The 24,494-nt window shown below is 44.5% G+C and overlaps 1 protein-coding gene across 2 annotated transcripts in view; it reads left to right on the top strand.

The window, feature by feature from the left end:
* The window catches only part of LOC118942825 (fibroblast growth factor receptor substrate 2-like), an 83,189-nt gene that overhangs the window by 44,916 nt on the left and 13,779 nt on the right, over positions 1-24,494 (top strand). The window contains exons 1-2 of one of the 2 annotated variants that reach the window (XM_036956564.1): positions 21,353-21,591; positions 23,485-23,582. The gene's annotated coding sequence lies outside the window, so the exon portion shown is untranslated. Of the gene's footprint in view, positions 1-21,352; positions 21,592-23,484; positions 23,583-24,494 lie in introns of those variants that run through there. The other variant, XM_036956563.1, reaches the window with a different exon arrangement.

The following is a 24,494-nucleotide window of genomic DNA, read 5'->3' as shown; positions in this document are numbered from 1 at the left end:
AGGCCATTTCACTGCTGAGGCCATTTCACTGCTAAGGCTATTTCACTGCTAAGGCTATTTCAATGCTGAGGCTATTTCACTGCTAAGGCTATTTACTGCTGAGGCCATTTCACTGCTGAGGCCATTTCACTGCTAAGGCTATTTCACTGCTAAGGCTATTTCAATGCTGAGGCTATTTCACTGCTAAGGCTATTTCATTGCTGAGGCTATTTCACTGCTGAGGCTATTTCACTGCTAAGGCTATTTCAATGCTGAGGCTATTTCACTGCTGAGGCTATTTCACTGCTGAGGCTATTTCAATGCTGAGGCTATTTCACTGCTAAGGCTATTTCACTGCTAAGGCTATTTCACTGCTGAGGCCATTTCACTGCTGAGGCTATTTCACTGCTAAGGCTATTTCACTGCTGAGGCTATTTCACTGCTGAGGCCATTTCACTGCTGATGCTATTTCACTGCTAAGGCTATTTCACTGCTAAGGCCATTTCACTGCTAAGGCTATTTCACTGCTGAGGCCATTTCACTGCTAAGGCTATTTCAATGCTGAGGCTATTTCACTGCTGAGGCTATTTCACTGCTAAGGCTATTTCAATGCTGAGGCTATTTCACTGCTGAGGCTATTTCACTGCTAAGGCTATTTCACTGCTGAGGCTATTTCACTGCTAAGGCTATTTCACTGCTAAGGCTATTTCACTGCTAAGGCTATTTCACTGCTAAGGCTATTTCACTGCTAAGGCTATTTCACTGCTAAGGCTATTTCACTGCTGAGGCCATTTCACTGCTGAGGCTATTTCACTGCTAAGGCTATTTCACTGCTGAGGCTATTTCACTGCTGAGGCCATTTCACTGCTGAGGCTATTTCACTGCTAAGGCTATTTCACTGCTAAGGCCATTTCACTGCTAAGGCTATTTCACTGCTAAGGCTATTTCACTGCTGAGGCCATTTCACTGCTAAGGCTATTTCACTGCTAAGGCTATTTCAATGCTGAGGCTATTTCACTGCTAAGGCTATTTACTGCTGAGGCCATTTAACTGCTGAGGCCATTTCACTGCTAAGGCTATTTCACTGCTAAGGCTATTTCAATGCTGAGGCTATTTCACTGCTAAGGCTATTTCACTGCTGAGGCTATTTCACTGCTGAGGCTATTTCACTGCTAAGGCTATTTCAATGCTGAGGCTATTTCACTGCTGAGGCTATTTCACTGCTAAGGCTATTTCAATGCTGAGGCTATTTCACTGCTGAGGCTATTTCACTGCTAAGGCTATTTCAATGCTGAGGCTATTTCACTGCTAAGGCTATTTCACTGCTGAGGCTATTTCACTGCTAAGGCTATTTCACTGCTGAGGCTATTTCACTGCTGAGGCTATTTCACTGCTAAGGCTATTTCAATGCTGAGGCTATTTCACTGCTGAGGCTATTTCACTGCTGAGGCTATTTCACTGCTAAGGCTATTTCACTGCTGAGGCTATTTCACTGCTGAGGCTATTTCACTGCTAAGGCTATTTCACTGCTGAGGCTATTTCACTGCTGAGGCTATTTCACTGCTGAGGCTATTTCACTGCTAAGGCTATTTCACTGCTGAGGCTATTTCACTGCTGAGGCTATTTCACTGCTAAGGCTATTTCAATGCTGAGGCTATTTCACTGCTGAGGCTATTTCACTGCTGAGGCTATTTCACTGCTAAGGCTATTTCACTGCTGAGGCTATTTCACTGTTAAGGCCATTTCACTGCTAAGGCCATTTCACTGCTAAGGCCATTTCACTGGTGGTTCGCATCGCGTTTCTCTTGATCTTTAGGCCCTAAGTGTAAAGCAGAGTGATTTTGTGTTTCTCTGTGTTGTGTGTTCCTCTGCTTGGTACAATGATTCCTGACAACAAGTACTGTGCATAAAAACAAGTACTGTGCATAACAACCACCAGCTAGGGACCCTTTTAATTCAAACCCATTCATCCAAGATGCATGTTTTATGTTTGCAATGTAGGGTAATGTCTCCTTGGCCTCCTTGCAGTAACAATGAAGTGAAATGTGCATCAGAGGTTAGTGGAGTTAAACCTCCTTTTAACCTTGTTAATGGATCCAAGTGTCTTGTTTTCTAGTAGATGTTGTTCTGTTACTGTAACGTCAAGTCTAGACCTCCCACTGTTCTGATGGGACATTATAAACATCACTGTCTAGTCTGGACCTCCCACTGTTCTGATGGGACATTATAAACATCACTGTCTAGTCTGGACCTCCCACTATTCTGATGGGACATTATAAACATCACTGTAATGTCTGGACCTCCCACTGTTCTGATGGGACATTATAAACATCACTGTCTAGTCTGGACCTCCCACTGTTCTGATGGGACATTATAAACATCACTGTCTAGTCTGGACCTCCCACTGTTCTGATGGGACATTATAAACATCACTGTCTAGTCTGGACCTCCCATTGTTCTGATGGGACATTATAAACATCACTGTCTAGTCTGGACCTCCCATTGTTCTGATGGGACATTATAAACATCACTGTAATGTCTGGACCTCCCACTGTTCTGATGGGACATTATAAACATCACTGTCTAGTCTGGACCTCCCACTGTTCTGATGGGACATTATAAACATCACTGTCTAGTCTGGACCTCCCATTGTTCTGATGGGACATTATAAACATCACTGTAATGTCTGGACCTCCCACTGTTCTGATGGGACATTATAAACATCACTGTAATGTCAGGACCTCCCACTGTTCTGATGGGACATTATAAACATCACTGTCTAGTCTGGACCTCCCACTGTTCTGATGGGACATTATAAACATCACTGTCTAGTCTGGACCTCCCACTGTTCTGATGGGACATTATAAACATCACTGTAATGTCTGGACCTCCCACTGTTCTGATGGGACATTATAAACATCACTGTAATGTCTGGACCTCCCACTGTTCTGATGGGACATTATAAACATCACTGTAATGTCAGGACCTCCCACTGTTCTGATGGGACATTATAAACATCACTGTCTAGTCTGGACCTCCCACTGTTCTGATGGGACATTATAAACATCACTGTCTAGTCTGGACCTCCCACTATTCTGATGGGACATTATAAACATCACTGTAATGTCTGGACCTCCCACTGTTCTGATGGGACATTATAAACATCACTGTAATGTCTGGACCTCCCACTGTTCTGATGGGACATTATAAACATCACTGTCTAGTCTGGACCTCCCATTGTTCTGATGGAACATTATAAACATCACTGTAATGTCTGGACCTCCCACTGTTCTGATGGGACATTATAAACATCACTGTCTAGTCTGGACCTCCCACTGTTCTGATGGGACATTATAAACATCACTGTAATGTCTGGACCTCCCACTGTTCTGATGGGACATTATAAACATCACTGTAATGTCTGGACCTCCCACTGTTCTGATGGGACATTATAAACATCACTGTCTAGTCTGGACCTCCCACTGTTCTGATGGGACATTATAAACATCACTGTAATGTCTGGACCTCCCACTGTTCTGATGGGACATTATAAACATCACTGTCTAGTCTGGACCTCCCACTGTTCTGATGGGACATTATAAACATCACTGTCTAGTCTGGACCTCCCATTGTTCTGATGGGACATTATAAACATCACTGTCTAGTCTGGACCTCCCACTGTTCTGATGGGACATTATAAACATCACTGTCTAGTCTGGACCTCCCATTGTTCTGATGGGACATTATAAACATCACTGTCTAGTCTGGACCTCCCACTGTTCTGATGGGACATTATAAACATCACTGTCTAGTCTGGACCTCCCACTGTTCTGATGGGACATTATAAACATCACTGTAATGTCTGGACCTCCCACTGTTCTGATGGGACATTATAAACATCACTGTCTAGTCTGGACCTCCCACTGTTCTGATGGGACATTATAAACATCACTGTCTAGTCTGGACCTCCCACTATTCTGATGGGACATTATAAACATCACTGTAATGTCTGGACCTCCCACTGTTCTGATGGGACATTATAAACATCACTGTAATGTCTGGACCTCCCACTGTTCTGATGGGACATTATAAACATCACTGTCTAGTCTGGACCTCCCACTGTTCTGATGGGACATTATAAACATCACTGTCTAGTCTGGACCTCCCACTGTTCTGATGGGACATTATAAACATCACTGTCTAGTCTGGACCTCCCACTGTTCTGATGGGACATTATAAACATCACTGTCTAGTCTGGACCTCCCACTATTCTGATGGGACATTATAAACATCACTGTAATGTCTGGACCTCCCACTGTTCTGATGGGACATTATAAACATCACTGTAATGTCTGGACCTCCCACTGTTCTGATGGGACATTATAAACATCACTGTCTAGTCTGGACCTCCCATTGTTCTGATGGAACATTATAAACATCACTGTAATGTCTGGACCTCCCACTGTTCTGATGGGACATTATAAACATCACTGTCTAGTCTGGACCTCCCACTGTTCTGATGGGACATTATAAACATCACTGTAATGTCTGGACCTCCCACTGTTCTGATGGGACATTATAAACATCACTGTCTAGTCTGGACCTCCCACTGTTCTGATGGGACATTATAAACATCACTGTCTAGTCTGGACCTCCCATTGTTCTGATGGAACATTATAAACATCACTGTAATGTCTGGACCTCCCACTGTTCTGATGGGACATTATAAACATCACTGTCTAGTCTGGACCTCCCACTGTTCTGATGGGACATTATAAACATCACTGTAATGTCTGGACCTCCCATTGTTCTGATGGAACATTATAAACATCACTGTAATGTCTGGACCTCCCACTGTTCTGATGGGACATTATAAACATCACTGTCTAGTCTGGACCTCCCACTGTTCTGATGGGACATTATAAACATCACTGTAATGTCTGGACCTCCCACTGTTCTGATGGGACATTATAAACATCACTGTAATGTCTGGACCTCCCACTGTTCTGATGGGACATTATAAACATCACTGTCTAGTCTGGACCTCCCACTGTTCTGATGGGACATTATAAACATCACTGTAATGTCTGGACCTCCCACTGTTCTGATGGGACATTATAAACATCACTGTCTAGTCTGGACCTCCCACTGTTCTGATGGGACATTATAAACATCACTGTCTAGTCTGGACCTCCCATTGTTCTGATGGGACATTATAAACATCACTGTCTAGTCTGGACCTCCCACTGTTCTGATGGGACATTATAAACATCACTGTCTAGTCTGGACCTCCCATTGTTCTGATGGGACATTATAAACATCACTGTCTAGTCTGGACCTCCCACTGTTCTGATGGGACATTATAAACATCACTGTCTAGTCTGGACCTCCCACTGTTCTGATGGGACATTATAAACATCACTGTAATGTCTGGACCTCCCACTGTTCTGATGGGACATTATAAACATCACTGTCTAGTCTGGACCTCCCACTGTTCTGATGGGACATTATAAACATCACTGTCTAGTCTGGACCTCCCACTATTCTGATGGGACATTATAAACATCACTGTAATGTCTGGACCTCCCACTGTTCTGATGGGACATTATAAACATCACTGTAATGTCTGGACCTCCCACTGTTCTGATGGGACATTATAAACATCACTGTCTAGTCTGGACCTCCCACTGTTCTGATGGGACATTATAAACATCACTGTCTAGTCTGGACCTCCCACTGTTCTGATGGGACATTATAAACATCACTGTCTAGTCTGGACCTCCCACTATTCTGATGGGACATTATAAACATCACTGTAATGTCTGGACCTCCCACTGTTCTGATGGGACATTATAAACATCACTGTAATGTCTGGACCTCCCACTGTTCTGATGGGACATTATAAACATCACTGTCTAGTCTGGACCTCCCATTGTTCTGATGGAACATTATAAACATCACTGTAATGTCTGGACCTCCCACTGTTCTGATGGGACATTATAAACATCACTGTCTAGTCTGGACCTCCCACTGTTCTGATGGGACATTATAAACATCACTGTAATGTCTGGACCTACCACTGTTCTGATGGGACATTATAAACATCACTGTAATGTCTGGACCTCCCACTGTTCTGATGGGACATTATAAACATCACTGTCTAGTCTGGACCTCCCACTGTTCTGATGGGACATTATAAACATCACTGTAATGTCTGGACCTCCCACTGTTCTGATGGGACATTATAAACATCACTGTCTAGTCTGGACCTCCCACTGTTCTGATGGGACATTATAAACATCACTGTCTAGTCTGGACCTCCCATTGTTCTGATGGGACATTATAAACATCACTGTCTAGTCTGGACCTCCCACTGTTCTGATGGGACATTATAAACATCATTGTCTAGTCTGGACCTCCCATTGTTCTGATGGGACATTATAAACATCACTGTCTAGTCTGGACCTCCCACTGTTCTGATGGGACATTATAAACATCACTGTCTAGTCTGGACCTCCCACTGTTCTGATGGGACATTATAAACATCACTGTAATGTCTGGACCTCCCACTGTTCTGATGGGACATTATAAACATCACTGTCTAGTCTGGACCTCCCACTGTTCTGATGGGACATTATAAACATCACTGTCTAGTCTGGACCTCCCACTATTCTGATGGGACATTATAAACATCACTGTAATGTCTGGACCTCCCACTGTTCTGATGGGACATTATAAACATCACTGTAATGTCTGGACCTCCCACTGTTCTGATGGGACATTATAAACATCACTGTCTAGTCTGGACCTCCCACTGTTCTGATGGGACATTATAAACATCACTGTCTAGTCTGGACCTCCCACTGTTCTGATGGGACATTATAAACATCACTGTCTAGTCTGGACCTCCCACTATTCTGATGGGACATTATAAACATCACTGTAATGTCTGGACCTCCCACTGTTCTGATGGGACATTATAAACATCACTGTAATGTCTGGACCTCCCACTGTTCTGATGGGACATTATAAACATCACTGTCTAGTCTGGACCTCCCACTGTTCTGATGGGACATTATAAACATCACTGTCTAGTCTGGACCTCCCACTGTTCTGATGGGACATTATAAACATCACTGTCTAGTCTGGACCTCCCACTGTTCTGATGGGACATTATAAACATCACTGTAATGTCTGGACCTCCCACTGTTCTGATGGGACATTATAAACATCACTGTCTAGTCTGGACCTCCCACTGTTCTGATGGGACATTATAAACATCACTGTCTAGTCTGGACCTCCCACTATTCTGATGGGACATTATAAACATCACTGTAATGTCTGGACCTCCCACTGTTCTGATGGGACATTATAAACATCACTGTAATGTCTGGACCTCCCACTGTTCTGATGGGACATTATAAACATCACTGTCTAGTCTGGACCTCCCACTGTTCTGATGGGACATTATAAACATCACTGTCTAGTCTGGACCTCCCACTGTTCTGATGGGACATTATAAAAATCACTGTCTAGTCTGGACCTCCCACTATTCTGATGGGACATTATAAACATCACTGTAATGTCTGGACCTCCCACTGTTCTGATGGGACATTATAAACATCACTGTAATGTCTGGACCTCCCACTGTTCTGATGGGACATTATAAACATCACTGTCTAGTCTGGACCTCCCACTGTTCTGATGGGACATTATAAACATCACTGTCTAGTCTGGACCTCCCACTGTTCTGATGGGACATTATAAACATCACTGTCTAGTCTGGACCTCCCACTGTTCTGATGGGACATTATAAACATCACTGTCTAGTCTGGACCTCCCACTGTTCTGATGGGACATTATAAACATCACTGTCTAGTCTGGACCTCCCACTGTTCTGATGGGACATTATAAACATCACTGTCTAGTCTGGACCTCCCACTGTTCTGATGGGACATTATAAACATCACTGTAATGTCTGGACCTCCCACTGTTCTGATGGGACATTATAAACATCACTGTAATGTCTGGACCTCCCACTGTTCTGATGGGACATTATAAACATCACTGTCTAGTCTGGACCTCCCACTGTTCTGATGGGACATTATAAACATCACTGTCTAGTCTGGACCTCCCATTGTTCTGATGGGACATTATAAACATCACTGTAATGTCTGGACCTCCCACTATTCTGATGGGACATTATAAACATCACTGTAATGTCTGGACCTCCCACTGTTCTGATGGGACATTATAAACATCACTGTAATGTCAGGACCTCCCACTGTTCTGATGGGACATTATAAACATCACTGTCTAGTCTGGACCTCCCACTGTTCTGATGGGACATTATAAACATCACTGTAATGTCTGGACCTCCCACTGTTCTGATGGGACATTATAAACATCACTGTCTAGTCTGGACCTCCCACTGTTCTGATGGGACATTATAAACATCACTGTCTAGTCTGGACCTCCCACTGTTCTGATGGGACATTATAAACATCACTGTCTAGTCTGGACCTCCCATTGTTCTAATGGGACATTATAAACATCACTGTCTAGTCTGGACCTCCCACTGTTCTGATGGGACATTATAAACATCACTGTAATGTCTGGACCTCCCACTATTCTGATGGGACATTATAAACATCACTGTCTAGTCTGGACCTCCCACTATTCTGATGGGACATTATAAACATCACTGTCTAGTCTGGACCTCCCACTGTTCTGATGGGACATTATAAACATCACTGTCTAATCTGGACCTCCCATTGTTCTGATGGGACATTATAAACATCACTGTCTAGTCTGGACCTCCCACTGTTCTGATGGGACATTATAAACATCACTGTCTAGTCTGGACCTCCCACTGTTCTGATGGGACATTATAAACATCACTGTCTAGTCTGGACCTCCCACTGTTCTGATGGGACATTATAAACATCACTGTCTAGTCTGGACCTCCCACTGTTCTGATGGGACATTATAAACATCACTGTAATGTCTGGACCTCCCACTGTTCTGATGGGACATTATAAACATCACTGTCTAGTCTGGACCTCCCACTGTTCTGATGGGACATTATAAACATCACTGTCTAGTCTGGACCTCCCACTGTTCTGATGGGACATTATAAACATCACTGTCTAGTCTGGACCTCCCACTGTTCTGATGGGACATTATAAACATCACTGTCTAGTCTGGACCTCCCACTGTTCCGATGGGACATTATAAACATCACTGTCTAGTCTGGACCTCCCACTGTTCTGATGGGACATTATAAACATCACTGTAATGTCTGGACCTCCCACTGTTCTGATGGGACATTATAAACATCACTGTAATGTCTGGACCTCCCACTGTTCTGATGGGACATTATAAACATCACTGTCTAGTCTGGACCTCCCACTGTTCTGATGGGACATTATAAACATCACTGTCTAGTCTGGACCTCCCATTGTTCTGATGGGACATTATAAACATCACTGTCTAGTCTGGACCTCCCACTGTCCTGATGGGACATTATAAACATCACTGTCTAGTCTGGACCTCCCACTGTTCTGATGGGACATTATAAACATCACTGTCTAGTCTGGACCTCCCACTGTTCTGATGGGACATTATAAACATCACTGTCTAGTCTGGACCTCCCACTGTTCTGATGGGACATTATAAACATCACTGTCTAGTCTGGACCTCCCACTGTTCTGATGGGACATTATAAACATCACTGTCTAGTCTGGACCTCCCACTGTTCTGATGGGACATTATAAACATCACTGTAATGTCTGGACCTCCCACTGTTCTGATGGGACATTATAAACATCACTGTCTAGTCTGGACCTCCCACTGTTCTGATGGGACATTATAAACATCACTGTAATGTCTGGACCTCCCACTGTTCTGATGGGACATTATAAACATCACTGTCTAGTCTGGACCTCCCACTGTTCTGATGGGACATTATAAACATCACCTACTGTTTTAAAGGGTTAATCTGGGTTTGGTACATTCATTGTTTTTTAAACATCTCAATTATTTATATATTAGGTGCCGTTGTTTCTTGAAGAATGTAACTTATAAATCACTCAGCTGTTTGCAAGTGGCGGGGATGACTAGATTGCCCCTTTTAAAGGATCAAATGTTTATTTTTAGTCTTGGAGTGCAGGCATGAATCCCCAATGCCCTTTAAATGAGTAGTCCTGATGTTGATTGAAACCCTCCATTTTGTTTTCACTGTGTACCTCCCTGATGGGGCGGCCTAACTCAGAGAGGTTTAGATTGTGTTAGTGTATAATCTGTGTGTGTGTGTGTGTGTGTGTGTGTGTGTGTGAAGTTGTGTCAAGGGAGGGCAGGGGCCCCAGTAAGGGCAGGAATAATATTCATAAGCAGTCACTACACACACACACACACACACACTCTTCTCTGCCCTCGGGATAATCTACCCCCTCTGTTTGTTTTTACAAAAATGTTTTACTAAGACAAAATCTATCTGCTACATCTCTCTCTCTCTCTCTCTCTCTCTCTCTCTCTCTCTCTCTCTCTGTTTCTCTCTCTCTCTCTCTATCTGTTTCTCTCTCTCTCTCTGTTTCTCTCTCTCTCTTTCTCTCTCTCTCTCTCTCTCTCTCTCTCTCTCATTGTCTGCTACATCTCTCTCTTTCCCTTTCCCATTCTCATTCTCTCTGCCAGCACTCTTCTCTTCTCTACCACAAGGTCAGCTGAGTGGGTGAAAATGTTTTTTTGTTAGTTGTTTTAAGCAGTCATTTTCCCTCCAGTGAGTCAACGGCAGGCTGGCGCTGCGTAGGCCTAGTTCACGTTCTAATGCTCCGTGTGTTTGACGGGGTTGGAATGAGGGGGATTGTGTTCATAACGGTACAGGGTACAGAACACTACCAGTAGACTAACAGCTACAGCTCTCTCTAGCTCCTCCTCTTCCTCCCCTTCATCTCTCTCTCTGTTGGTACTCTCATGTTTTCTCCCACATTCTCTTGGCCGTTATCCACAGAAATGGAGCTGGTAGTCGATGGCGTTCAGAAGTTGTGTTAGTTGCTAACATTCTTCAACGGTAGCCTATATTGGTGTTAGTACTAACTCTCCCACTACCCTTCAGTTGTCTTTTGGTTTGGCCATGCTACCTGGCTGTGTGCCATCCCGGCCTGCCTGCTGCTGATGACGTGTAGGTGTGCTGGGCAGGGCGACTCGTCCAGGGGCGAAGGAATGTGAGAGAGCCATGAAGATCCTTCATCTGAGAGAGACGTTGGGGGGAGAGAGAGAGGGAGGGAAGGAGAGAGCGAGGGAGAGAGGGAGGGAGGGAGAGAGAGACGTCGGGGGAGGGAGGGAGGGAGAGAGAGACGGAGGGAGGGAGGGAGGGAGGGAGGGAGGGAGGGAGGGAGGGAGGGAGGGAGGGAGGGAGGGAGGGAGGGAGGGAGAGAGAGAAAGAACGGTCAGATAAGGTAGGGGTCTATCTGAGGGTAAACAGCCTCAAGGGAACTTCAGACACACACAGCAAGCTGAACTGACCGTCCACACTCTCTCTGTGTCTCTCGCTCTCTCTCTCTCTCTGTCTCTCTGTCTTTGTGTGTGGTTCCCTCTCTGTCTCTCGGTCTCTCTGTCTCTGTGTGGTTCTCTCTCTGTCGCTCTGTCTCTGTGTGTGGTTCTCTCGCTGTCTCTTGGTCTCTCTGTCTCTGTGTGTGGTTCTCTCTTTGTCTCTCTGTTGCTCGGTGTCTTTGTCTCTGTGTGTGGTTCTCTGTCTCTGTGTGTGGTTCTCTCTCTCTGTCTGTGTGTGTGTGGTTCTCTCTCTGTCTCTCAGTCTCTCTGTCTGTGTGTGGTTCTCTGTCTCGGTGTGTGGTTCTGTCTCTGTGTGTGGTTCTCTCTCTGTCTCTCAGTCTCTCTGTCTGTGTGTGGTTCTCTCTCTGTGTCTGTGTGTGGTTCTCTGTCTCTGTGTGTGGTTCTGTCTCTGTGTGTGGTTCTCTCTCTGTCTCTGTGTGGTTCTCTCTCTGTCTCTGTGTGTGGTTCTGTCTCTCTCTCTGTCTGTGTGTGGTTCTCTCTCCTCCATCCATCCCCTCTGCCCATGGAGAGTAGAACTCAGAACAAAGCACCGCCCGTCAGGCCCTTTGCCTTGCTGGGTAAAAAGCAGAGGCCAGAGATGGTTCACGTGTCAGACAGAGAGACAAACCATGGTGTTTATGTTTGATCTCTTTCTAGAGAAAGAGAGGAGAGGGGGGGGGGGGGAGAAGTAGAGAGGGAAATTGAAGGAGAGAGGACTAAGGAGGGACAGAGAGAGGACTAAGGAGGGACAGAGGGAAGGAGAGAGGACTAAGGAGGGACAGATAGAGGACTAAGGAGGGACAGAGAGAGGACTAAGGAGGGAATGGACAGAGAGAGGACTAAGGAGGGACAGAGGGAAGGAGAGAGGACTAAGGAGGGACAGATGGAAGGAGAGAGGACTAAGGAGGGACAGATGGAAGGAGAGAGGACTCTGTCCCTAAGGAGGGACAGAGAGAGGAGAGAGGACTAAGGAGGGACAGAGAGAGGACTAAGGAGGGACAGAGAGGAGAGAGGACTAAGGATGGACAGAGAGAGGACTAAGGAGGGACAGAGAGGGAAGGAGAGAGGACTGAGGGACAGAGAGAGAAGGAGAGAGGACTGAGGGATGGAGAGAGGACTGAGGGACGGAGAGAGGACTGAGGAACGTAGAGAGGACTGAGGGACGGAGAGAGGACTAAGGAGGGGCAGAGAGAGGACTAAGGAGGGACAGAGAGAGAAGGCGAGAGGACTGAGGAACAGAGAGAGGAGAGAGAGGACTAAGGAAGGACAGAGAGGGGAGGAGAAAGGACTGCGGGACAGAGAGAGGAGAGGGAGGACTAAGGAGGGACAATAATAACATGGCTATATACAGGAAGTACCAGTACTGAGTTGATGTGCTGGGGTATGAGGTAATAACATTGTAGTCTAGTTGCATCATGTGGTTTTGTAGTCTAGTTGCATCATGTGGTTTCTCTAGTGCGTCATGTGGTTTCTCTAGTCTATTTGCATCATGTGGTTTCTCTAGTCTAGTGCATCATGTGGTTTCTCTAGTCTAGTTGCATCATGTGGTTTCTCTAGTCTAGTTGCATCATGTGGTTTCTCTAGTCTATTTGCGTCATGAGGTTTCTCTAGTCTAGTTGCGTCATGTGATTTCTCTAGTCTAGTTGCATCATGTGGTTTCTCTAGTTGCGTCATGTGGTTTCTCTAGTCTAGTTGCATCATGTGGTTTCTCTAGTCTAGTTGCATCATGTGGTTTCTCTAGTCTATTTGCGTCATGAGGTTTCTCTAGTCTAGTGCATCATGTGGTTTCTCTAGTGCGTCATGTGGTTTCTCTAGTCTATTTGCATCATGTGGTTTCTCTAGTTGCATCATGTGGTTTCTCTAGTTGCATCATGTGGTTTCTCTAGTCTATTTGCATCATGTGGTTTCTCTAGTCTATTTGTGTCATGTGGTTTCTCTAGTCTATTTGCGTCATGTGGTTTCTCTAGTTGCATCATGTGGTTTCTCTAGTCTATTTGCATCATGTGGTTTCTCTAGTCTATTTGCATCATGTGGTTTCTCTAGTCTATTTGCGTCATGTGGTTTCTCTAGTTGCATCATGTGGTTTCTCTAGTCTATTTGCATCATGTGGTTTCTCTAGTCTAGTTGCATCATGTGGTTTCTCTAGTCTAGTTGCATCATGTGGTTTCTCTAGTCTAGTTGCATCATGTGGTTTCTCTAGTCTAGTTGCATCATGTGGTTTCTCTAGTTGCATCATGTGGTTTCTCTAGTGCATCATGTGGTTTCTCTAGTCTAGTTGCATCATGTGGTTTCTCTAGTCTAGTTGCATCATGTGGTTTCTCTAGTCTAGTTGCATCATGTGGTTTCTCTAGTCTAGTTGCATCATGTGGTTTCTCTAGTCTAGTTGCATCATGTGGTTTCTCTAGTCTAGTTGCATCATGTGGTTTCTCTAGTCTAGTTGCGTCATGTGGTTTCTCTAGTCTAGTTGCATCATGTGGTTTCTCTAGTCTAGTTGCATCATGTGGTTTCTCTAGTCTAGTGCATCATGTGGTTTCTCTAGTCTAGTTGCATCATGTGGTTTCTCTAGTCTAGTTGCATCATGTGGTTTCTCTAGTCTATTTGCGTCATGTGGTTTCTCTAGTCTAGTTGCATCATGTGGTTTCTCTAGTCTATTTGTGTCATGTGGTTTCTCTAGTCTATTTGCATCATGTGGTTTCTCTAGTTGCATCATGTGGTTTCTCTAGTCTATTTGCATCATGTGGTTTCTCTAGTCTATTTGTGTCATGTGGTTTCTCTAGTCTATTTGCGTCATGTGGTTTCTCTAGTCTATTTGCGTCATGTGGTTTCTCTAGTTGCATCATGTGGTTTCTCTAGTCTATTTGCATCATGTGGTTTCTCTAGTCTAGTTGCATCATGTGGTTTCTCTAGTCTAGTTGCATCATGTGGTTTCTCTAGTCTAGTGCGTCATGTGGTTTCTCTAGTTGTGTCATGTGGTTTCTCTAGTCTAGTTGCATCATGTGGTTTCTCTAGTCTAGTGCGTTATGTGGTTTCTCTAGTTGTGTCATGTGGTTTCTCTAGTCTAGTTGCATCATGTGGCTTCTCTAGTCTAGTTGCGTCATGTGGTTTCTCTAGTTGCATCATGTGGTTTCTCTAGTCTAGTTGCATCATGTGGTTTCTCTAGTCTAGTTGCATCATGTGGTTTCTCTAGTCTAGTTGCATCATGTGGTTTCTCTAGTCTAGTTGCATCATGTGGTTTCTCTAGTCTAGTTGCATCATGTGGTTTCTCTAGTCTAGTTGCATCATGTGGTTTCTCTAGTCTATTAGTCTCTAGTCTAGTTGCATCATGTGGTTTCTCTAGTCTATTTGTAGTCTATTAGTCTCTAGTCTAGTTGCGTCATGTGGTTTCTCTAGTTGCATCATGTGGTTTCTCTAGTCTAGTTGCATCATGTGGTTTCTCTAGTCTAGTTGCATCATGTGGTTTCTCTAGTCTAGTTGCATCATGTGGTTTCTCTAGTCTAGTTGCATCATGTGGTTTCTCTAGTCTAGTTGCATCATGTGGTTTCTCTAGTCTAGTTGCATCATGTGGTTTCTCTAGTCTATTTGTAGTCTATTAGTCTCTAGTCTAGTTGTAGTCTATTAGTCTCTAGTCTAGTTGTAGTCTATTAGTCTCTAGTCTAGTTGCATCATGTGGTTTCTCTAGTTGCATCATGTGGTTTCTCTAGTCTATTTGCGTCATGTGGTTTCTCTAGTCTAGTTGCATCATGTGGTTTCTCTAGTCTAGTTGCATCATGTGGTTTCTCTAGTCTAGTTGCATCATGTGGTTTCTCTAGTCTATTTGTAGTCTATTAGTCTCTAGTCTAGTTGTAGTCTATTAGTCTCTAGTCTAGTTGTAGTCTATTAGTCTCTAGTCTAGTTGTAGTCTATTAGTCTCTAGTCTAGTTGTAGTCTATTAGTCTCTAGTCTAGTTGTAGTCTATTAGTCTCTAGTCTAGTTGTAGTCTATTAGTCTCTAGTCTATTTGTGGTCTATTAGTCTCTAGTCTAGTTGTAGTCTATTAGTCTCTAGTCTAGTTGTAGTCTATTAGTCTCTAGTCTAGTTGTAGTCTATTAGTCTCTAGTCTAGTTGTAGTCTATTAGTCTCTAGTCTAGTTGTAGTCTATTAGTCTCTAGTCTAGTTGCATCATGTGGTTTCTCTAGTCTAGTTGTAGTCTATTAGTCTCTAGTCTAGTTGTAGTCTATTAGTCTCTAGTCTAGTTGTAGTCTATTAGTCTCTAGTCTATTTGTAGTCTATTAGTCTCTAGTCTATTTGTAGTCTATTAGTCTCTAGTCTAGTTGCATCATGTGGTTTCTCTAGTCTAGTTGTAGTCTATTAGTCTCTAGTCTATTTGTAGTCTATTAGTCTCTAGTCTAGTTGCATCATGTGGTTTCTCTAGTCTAGTTGTAGTCTATTAGTCTCTAGTCTATTTGTAGTCTATTAGTCTCTAGTCTATTTGTAGTCTATTAGTCTCTAGTCTATTTGTAGTCTATTAGTCTCTAGTCTAGTTGTAGTCTATTAGTCTCTAGTCTATTTGTAGTCTATTAGTCTCTAGTCTATTTGTAGTCTATTAGTCTCTAGTCTATTTGTAGTCTATTAGTCTCTAGTCTAGTTGTAGTCTATTAGTCTCTAGTCTATTTGTAGTCTATTAGTCTCTAGTCTAGTTGTAGTCTATTAGTCTCTAGTCTAGTTGTAGTCTATTAGTCTCTAGTCTAGTTGTAGTCTATTAGTCTCTAGTCTAGTTGTAGTCTATTAGTCTCTAGTCTAGTTGTAGTCTATTAGTCTCTAGTCTAGTTGTAGTCTATTAGTCTCTAGTCTAGTTGTAGTCTATTAGTCTCTAGTCTAGTTGTAGTCTATTAGTCTCTAGTCTAGTTGTAGTCTATTAGTCTCTAGTCTAGTTGTAGTCTATTAGTCTCTAGTCTAGTTGTAGTCTATTAGTCTCTAGTCTATTTGTAGTCTATTAGTCTCTAGTCTAGTACAAGGCTTTCTGCACTCCTATTTCCAGCCAAGACCTACGCGGCATTGATTGTAAATGCTGATGCATTTTACATTCCTATCAGTTGGAGGGTTAGATTAGCCTTGCCAGTCAGAGGGTGATAACTTTCCTCTAGGTACAGGTCTAGGATCAGCTCCCCCTCCCCCAATCCTAACATTAACCATTAGTGGGGAAAATGCTAAAACAGACCCAGGATTTGTGTCTGGAGGTAATTTCACCTACCAGCCAGAGGAGCCAGGACCCCCCCCCCCCCCCCCCCCCCCCCGTCAGGTGAGTCTGTTGGTTGGAGGCAGCGCCTGGTGGTATGGCACAGAGCTGTGTGTGTGTGTGTGTGTGTGTGTGTGTGTGTGTGTGTGTGTGTGTGTGTGTGTATGTGTGCGTGCGTAGATTTGAGATTTGGTGTCCTCCCCCTCTACATGTGGGGGCGTCAAGGTTCATGGAGGATTTGTTTTCATTTCTCAGTCAGCCTACAGGAAGCTCTCTAAACTGTTGATCATTTATCCTGTTCTCTCTCTCTCTCTCACACACACACACACACACACACACACACACACACACACACACACACACACACACACACACACACACACACACACACACACACACACACACACACACACACACACACACACACACACACTGTTAAGACAACACTCTCTGGTTCTATAATCACTCATTGTTTACTACGTAGTGGAAACCACCCACCCAGAGTATTTGGTTGTTGTCACGGTGATGGTGAGACTTTAAATGGTAATAGTCTGTCTGGCTGCTTTGTCTGGGTAACCTGAGACCTTTATGGAACCAGGTTACCTGATTGGCTGCTTTGTCTGGGTAACCTGAGACCTTGATGGAACCAGGTTACCTGATAACTGGACTGCTTTGTCTGGGTAACCTGAGACCTTGATGGAACCAGGTTACCTGATTGGCTGCTTTGTCTGGGTAACCTGAGACCTTGATGGGAACCACGTTACCTGATTGGCTGCTTTGTCTGGGTAACCTGAGACCTTGATGGAACCAGGTTACCTGATCGGCTGCTTTGTCTGGGTAACCTGAGACCTTGATGGAACCAGGTTACCTGATAACTGGACTGCTTTGTCTGGGTAACCTGAGACCTTGATGGAACCAGGTTACCTGATTGGCTGCTTTGTCTGGGTAACCTGAGACCTTGATGGAACCAGGTTACCTGATCGGCTGCTTTGTCTGGGTAACCTGAGACCTTGATGGAACCAGGTTACCTGATAACTGGACTGCTTTGTCTGGGTAACCTGAGACCTTGATGGAACCAGTTTACCTGATCGTCTGCTTTGTCTGGGTAACCTGAGACCTTGTGGAACCAGGTTACCTGATCGGCTGCTTTGTCTGGGTAACCTGAGACCTTGATGGAACCAGGTTACCTGATCGGCTGCTTTGTCTGGGTAACCTGCGACCTTGAGGGAACCAGGTTACCTGATAGCTGGGCTGAGCTGGGCTGTGTCATGTAGCTAGTCACTCATTTCAATGTGTTCCAGTAAATCACTGTAGCTCCAAATCTTAAATCAGCTTGTTGTATCATATCAAATAAACAGATGTTTAACTGTCCATTGTTGGGTTGTGTGGAAGTAGATTTTTGTGTGTGTGTGTGTGTTATCAATCCCTAATGTGTCCAAGGCCTTTCTGTAAGCAGAGAGACTGCCTCTACAACCTTTTTCTGAAATTTAATATGGAGCTAGTGGTTCTCTGTGTGTAGGTTCTAATATGGAGCTAGTGGTTCTCTGTGTGTAGGTTATAATATGGAGCTAGAGGTTCTCTGTGTAGGTTCTAATATGGAGCTAGTGGTTCTCTGTGTGTAGGTTCTAATATGGAGCTAGTGGTTCTCTGTGTGTAGGTTCTAATATGGAGCTAGTGGTTCTCTGTGTGTAGGTTCTAATATGGAGCTAGTGGTTCTCTGTGTAGGTTCTAATATGGAGCTAGTGGTTCTGTGTGTAGGTTCTAATATGGAGCTAGTGGTTCTCTGTGTGTAGGTTCTAATATGGAGCTAGAGGTTCTCCGTGTGTAGGTTCTAATATGGAGCTAGAGGTTCTCCGTGTGTAGGTTCTAATATGGAGCTAGTGGTTCTCTGTGTGTAGGTTCTAATATGGAGCTAGAGGTTCTCCGTGTGTAGGTTCTAATATGGAGCTAGTGGTTCTCTGTGTGTAGGTTCTAATATGGAGCTAGTGGTTCTCTGTGTGTAGGTTCTAATATGGAGCTAGTGGTTCTCTGTGTGTAGGTTCTAATATGGAGCTAGTGGTTCTCTGTGTGTAGGTTCTAATATGGAGCTAGAGGTTCTCTGTGTGTAGGTTCTAATATGGAGCTAGTGGTTCTCTGTGTGTAGGTTCTAATATGGAGCTAGAGGTTCTGTGTGTGTAGGTTCTAATATGGAGCTAGTGGTTCTCTGTGTGTAGGTTCTAATATGGAGCTAGTGGTTCTCTGTGTGTAGGTTCTAATATGGAGCTAGTGGTTCTCTGTGTGTAGGTTCTAATATGGAGCTAGTGGTTCTCTGTGTGTAGGTTCTAATATGGAGCTAGAGGTTCTCTGTGTGTAGGTTCTAATATGGAGCTAGAGGTTCTCTGTGTGTAGGTTCTAATATGGAGCTAGAGGTTCTGTGTGTGTAGGTTCTAATATGGAGCTAGTGGTTCTCTGTGTGTAGGTTCTAATATGGAGCTAGTGGTTCTCTGTGTGTAGGTTCTAATATGGAGCTAGAGGTTCTCTGTGTGTAGGTTCTAATATGGAGCTAGTGGTTCTCTGTGTGTAGGTTCTAATATGGAGCTAGAGGTTCTGTGTGTGTAGGTTCTAATATGGAGCTAGTGGTTCTCTGTGCGTAGGTTCTAATATGGAGCTAGAGGTTCTCTGTGCGTAGGTTCTAATATGGAGCTAGAGGTTCTCTGTGTGAAGGTTCTAATATGGAGCTAGAGGTTCTCTGTGTGTAGGTTCTAATATGGAGCTAGAGGTTCTCTGTGTGTAGGTTCTAATATGGAGCTAGAGGTTCTCTGTGCGTAGGTTCTAATATGGAGCTCGAGGTTCTCTGTGAGAAGGTTCTAATATGGAGCTAGAGGTTCTCTGTGTGAAGGTTCTAATATGGAGCTAGAGGTTCTCTGTGCGTAGGTTCTAATATGGAGCTAGAGGTTCTCTGTGCGTAGGTTCTAATATGGAGCTAGAGGTTCTCTGTGTGTAGGTTCTAATATGGAGCTAGAGGTTCTCTGTGTGTAGGTTCTAATATGGAGCTAGAGGTTCTCTGTGCGTAGGTTCTAATATGGAGCTAGAGGTTCTCTGTGCGTAGGTTCTAATATGGAGCTAGAGGTTCTCTGTGTGAAGGTTCTAATATGGAGCTAGTGGTTCTCTGTGTGTAGGTTCTAATATGGAGCTAGAGGTTCTCTGTGTGTAGGTTCTAATATGGAGCTAGAGGTTCTCTGTGTGTAGGTTCTAATATGGAGCTAGAGGTTCTGTGTGTGTAGGTTCTAATATGGAGCTAGTGGTTCTCTGTGTGTAGGTTCTAATATGGAGCTAGTGGTTCTCTGTGTGTAGGTTCTAATATGGAGCTAGAGGTTCTCTGTGTGTAGGTTCTAATATGGAGCTAGTGGTTCTCTGTGTGTAGGTTCTAATATGGAGCTAGAGGTTCTGTGTGTGTAGGTTCTAATATGGAGCTAGTGGTTCTCTGTGTGTAGGTTCTAATATGGAGCTAGAGGTTCTCTGTGCGTAGGTTCTAATATGGAGCTAGAGGTTCTCTGTGTGAAGGTTCTAATATGGAGCTAGAGGTTCTCTGTGTGTAGGTTCTAATATGGAGCTAGAGGTTCTCTGTGTGTAGGTTCTAATATGGAGCTAGAGGTTCTCTGTGCGTAGGTTCTAATATGGAGCTCGAGGTTCTCTGTGAGAAGGTTCTAATATGGAGCTAGAGGTTCTCTGTGTGAAGGTTCTAATATGGAGCTAGAGGTTCTCTGTGCGTAGGTTCTAATATGGAGCTAGAGGTTCTCTGTGCGTAGGTTCTAATATGGAGCTAGAGGTTCTCTGTGTGTAGGTTCTAATATGGAGCTAGAGGTTCTCTGTGTGTGGGTTCTAATATGGAGCTAGAGGTTCTCTGTGCGTAGGTTCTAATATGGAGCTAGAGGTTCTCTGTGCGTAGGTTCTAATATGGAGCTAGAGGTTCTCTGTGTGAAGGTTCTAATATGGAGCTAGAGGTTCTCTGTGTGTAGGTTCTAATATGGAGCTCGAGGTTCTCTGTGTGTAGGTTCTAATATGGAGCTCGAGGTTCTCTGTGTGTAGGTTCTAATATGGAGCTAGAGGTTCTCTGTGTGTAGGTTCTAATATGGAGCTCGAGGTTCTCTGTGTGTAGGTTCTAATATGGAGCTAGAGGTTCTCTGTGCGTAGGTTCTAATATGGAGCTAGAGGTTCTGTGTGTGTAGGTTCTAATATGGAGCTAGTGGTTCTCTGTGCGTAGGTTCTAATATGGAGCTAGAGGTTCTCTGTGCGTAGGTTCTAATATGGAGCTAGTGGTTCTCTGTGCGTCTGCATCAGAGTGCTGAAGGAAGACACATCCGCCTTGGACAGATTCTTTTCTGTTTTATGAAAGATTGAGTAGCAGATATAGCCTGGAGCCTCCCAATCTAATTAGTCTGGTGTGACACACACACACACACACACACACACACACACACACACAGATACGTATATGCACACATGCACGCATGCATACACACACGTACCGCTCACAAGCACACACACACGCACACACACGCACACACACACACACATGCACACACACACACACGGCTGCTTGTACAAACACACACACACACACACAGCTGCTTGTACAAACACACACACACAGAATCTTGACGCCCCATTTACCTGGTTAATACTCTCTACCTGTCGCTCAGGTACCAGTCAGTCAGCCCCCACCGTCCACCCAGTCTCTATATGTTTTGATTTGTATTGCCCCACCCTCCACTTCTCACCTGCAGCACACCTCCTCTTCACTGTCATCTCCTCTTCTCTGTTACCTGGCATGGAGCTCAGTGTCAAGACCGAGCAGGGTTCTGTGAGGTGACTTCATCTCTCTGTCCCTCCCTCTCTGTCTCTCTGTCCCTCTCTCCCTCTCTGTCCCTCCCTCTCTGTCTGTCCCTCCCTCTCTGTCTCTCTGTCCCTCTCTCTCTGTCTCTCTCTGTCCCTCCCTCTCTGTCCCTCCCTCTCTCTCTCTCTGTCCCTCTCTCCCTCTCTGTCCCTCCCTCTCTGTCTGTCCCTCCCTCTCTGTCTCTCTGTCCCTCTCTCTCTGTCTCTCTCTGTCCCTCCCTCTCTCTCTCTCTGTCCCTCTCTCCCTCTCTGTCCCTCCCTCTCTGTCTCTCTGTCCCTCTCTCCCTCTCTGTCCCTCCCTCTCTCTCTGTCCCTCCCTCTCTGTCTCTCTGTCCCTCTCTCTCTGTCTCTCTCTGTCCCTCCCTCTCTGTCCCTCCCTCTCTCTCTGTCCCTCCCTCTCTGTCTCTCTGTCCCTCTCTCTCTCTCTCTCTCTCTCTCTCTCTCTCTCTCTCTCTCTCTGTCTCTCCCTCTCTCTCCCTCTGTCTCTCTCTCTGTCTCTCCCTCTGCCTCTCCCTCTGTCTCTCCCTCTGCCTCTCCCTCTGTCTCTCCATCTGTCTCTTTCTCCCTCTCTGTCTCTGTCTCTTTCTCCCTCTCTGTCTCTGTCTCCGTCTCTCTCTCTGTCTGTTTTGTAAAGCAATGTAGTAATTGCAGCATCCATGCTTTACTCACTACTCTCAGCCTGATCTGTAGTGTGTTGAGTCCTCTCTACTAATGTACTGTCATCTGTAGTGTGTTGGAGTCCTCTCTACTATTGTACTGTCATCTGTAGTGTGTTGGAGTCCTCTCTATTGGACTATCATCTGTAGTGTGTTGGAGTCCTCTCCAATGTACTGTCATCTGTAGTGTGTTGGAGTCCTCTCTAATGTACTGTCATCTGTAGTGTGTTGGAGTCCTCTCTACTAATGTACTGTCATCTGTAGTGTGTTGGAGTCCTCTCTAATGTACTGTCATCTGTAGTGTGTTGGAGTCCTCTCTACTAATGTACTGTCATCTGTAGTGTGTTGGAGTCCTCTCTACTATTGTACTGTCATCTGTAGTGTGTTGGAGTCCTCTCTATTGGACTATCATCTGTAGTGTGTTGGAGTCCTCTCCAATGTACTGTCATCTGTAGTGTGTTGGAGTCCTCTCTAATGTACTGTCATCTGTAGTGTGTTGGAGTCCTCTCTACTAATGTACTGTCATCTGTAGTGTGTTGGAGTCCTCTCTAATGTACTGTCATCTGTAGTGTGTTGGAGTCCTCTCTACTAATGTACTGTCATCTGTAGTGTGTTGTAGTCCTCTCTAATGTACTGTCATCTGTAGTGTGTTGGAGTCCTCTCTACTAATGTACTGTCATCTGTAGTGTGTTGTAGTCATCTCTACTAATGTACTGTCATCTGTAGTGTGTTGGAGTCCTCTCTAATGTACTGTCATCTGTAGTGTGTTGGAGTCCTCTCTACTAATGTACTGTCATCTGTAGTGTGTTGTAGTCATCTCTACTAATGTACTGTCATCTGTAGTGTGTTGGAGTCCTCTCTAATGTACTGTCATCTGTAGTGTGTTGGAGTCCTCTCTACTGGACTGTCATCTGTAGTGTGTTGGAGTCCTCTCTACTAATGTACTGTCATCTGTAGTGTGTTGGAGTCCTCTCTAATGTACTGTCATCTGTAGTGTGTTGTAGTCCTCTCTAATGTACTGTCATCTGTAGTGTGTTGGAGTCCTCTCTACTAATGTACTGTCATCTGTAGTGTGTTGGAGTCCTCTCTAATGTACTGTCATCTGTAGTGTGTTGTAGTCCTCTCTAATGTACTGTCATCTGTAGTGTGTTGGACTGCATTTGAATGACAAATCATCAATATTGAATCTCTGTCTCTCTCTCCTCTGCAGGATGATGTGAGGGGACCATGATGAGGACAGGCCATGGTGAGGACTCAGGACCCAGCGCTGGGGAGGGCACCTGGAACATTGATGGATACTGGATATAGGTTAGACCTGTGTGCTGTATGTCAATGTCAGCAACTAGCTGGGACTGGATATAGGGGACTAGAGATAGACTAGTAGTGGTTAGATACAGGGGACTAGAGATAGACTAGTAGTGGTTAGATACAGGGCACTAGAGACAGACTGGTAGTGGTTAGATATAGGGCACTAGAGACAGACTAGTAGTCGTTAGATATAGGGCACTAGAGACAGACTAGTAGTCGTTAGATATAGGGCACTAGAGACAGACTAGTAGTGGTTAGATATAGGGCACTAGAGAGACTAGTAGATAGATCCTGGATATAAGGGAGTTAGTGTGGTTAGATGTAGGGCACTAGAGAGACTAGTAGATAGATCCTGGATATAAGGGAGTTAGTGTGGTTAGATGTAGGGCACTAGAGAGACTAGTAGATAGATCCTGGATATTAGGGAGTTAGTGTGGTTAGATGTAGGTCACTAGAGAGACTAGTAGTGGTTAGATATAGGGCACTAGAGACAGACTAGTAGTGGTTAGATGTTGGGCACTAGAGACAGACTAGTAGTGGTTAGATGTTGGGCACTAGAGACAGACTAGTAGTCGTTAGATATAGGGCACTAGAGACAGACTAGTAGTGGTTAGATATAGGGCACTAGAGAGACTAGTAGTCGTTAGATATAGGGGACTAGAGATAGACTAGTAGTGGTTAGATACAGGGCACTAGAGACAGACTGGTAGTGGTTAGATATAGGGCACTAGAGACAGACTAGTAGTGGTTAGATGTTGGGCACTAGAGACAGACTAGTAGTCGTTAGATATAGGGCACTAGAGACAGACTAGTAGTGGTTAGATATAGGGCACTAGAGAGACTAGTAGTGGTTAGATACAGGGCACTAGAGACAGACTAGTAGTGGTTAGATGTTGGGCACTAGAGACAGAC

Source organism: Oncorhynchus mykiss, chromosome 21 (assembly GCF_013265735.2).
Source record: "Oncorhynchus mykiss isolate Arlee chromosome 21, USDA_OmykA_1.1, whole genome shotgun sequence".
NCBI classification, from domain to species: Eukaryota; Metazoa; Chordata; class Actinopteri; order Salmoniformes; family Salmonidae; genus Oncorhynchus; species Oncorhynchus mykiss.
The sequence above is the reverse complement of the archived record's forward strand: the minus strand, read 5'-3'. Positions and strand labels throughout refer to the sequence as shown.